The following is a 1,111-nucleotide window of genomic DNA, read 5'->3' as shown; positions in this document are numbered from 1 at the left end:
GGCTCCTCTTTGCCTTTCAAAACTAATTAGTGCACATGCTTCCCTTTTTATTAGCTGTCCACTACAAAACAATATGAATGAGGACAGAATGCGGTTTCTATTGACTTTCTCCTGGAAAATTCATTGAAGCAGTTATTGAGCCCTTCCACAGGTCCAGTCTCTCCACCTCCTGTTTAGAGGAGGTTCACAGAGGGATTTTGTTTGGTGAGGAGTGGTTGGAGGAAGGAACAAAATAGTCCTTTATCTTATTGGTGTGGTGTTAACAGCCCTACAAAATGGGGACAAACAAAATGCTATTGTATTACTGTCACAAACACACGCTCCTGCGTTTGACAGCACAAGACAGTGGCATCTTCTGCTCCTCTGGAGAGGGAAGGTGAGGGACGCACTGCTGTGCAAAACTGGGGCACAGTGGTACCTCATTAAGTGAGCCAACATCCCCTCCTTTGGCTGCTGCATTTCCCATTTGCACTTGAATCACACATTTGCTCTGTGTCGGGGTCTCTAGCTGGTCAGAGTGACCCCAAGATAAGTCAGAAAGTCTCTTTTCCCAGCCCAGTGGTCGAAGAAGGAGTCAGAGCTCTTCATTTCTCGGTCTCAAGGTTGTTGATTGTATCTTATCTATAAAATTCTTTCTCCTGTCCTGCCGAGGTCCGCTCAGCAAGACAGTCTAAGGCGCTCTGCCTGCCCCGGGGCGGTGTTATCTTTTTATACTAAAAACTGCATGTACAATATTTACAATGACGCTCCAATACCTTTAATCTATGTTAGACAGTGAGCTTCAACTCTAAACCAATCTAAAAGTGCCAACATCGCAGCAGAAGATGGAAGCCAAGAAGAAGAAGGAGAAAGGCTGGACATGCCCAGATTCCTCCATCTTGCCTTTGAAGCCCCATTCCAGACACCTCAAAATCTACTTTTTCACCCCATGATAACTTCACTATTATTCTAAACTGTTGTGGCTTGCTGATCTTCATGTAAGGTTGGTAATTTGCTCCACGGGTCATAATCAAACCCACAGGTGTTTTGGGCTCCGTCCCAGGGCTTCTGAACCCCCTGGCAGGGGTCTTGGCTGTCCTGGACAGCCAGAGGGATGTTCTGGGTCCTGACA

Source organism: Geospiza fortis, unplaced genomic scaffold (genome assembly GCF_000277835.1).
Source record: "Geospiza fortis unplaced genomic scaffold, GeoFor_1.0 scaffold46, whole genome shotgun sequence".
Classification (NCBI taxonomy): domain Eukaryota; kingdom Metazoa; phylum Chordata; class Aves; order Passeriformes; family Thraupidae; genus Geospiza; species Geospiza fortis.
This window is presented reverse-complemented; position numbering follows the sequence as displayed.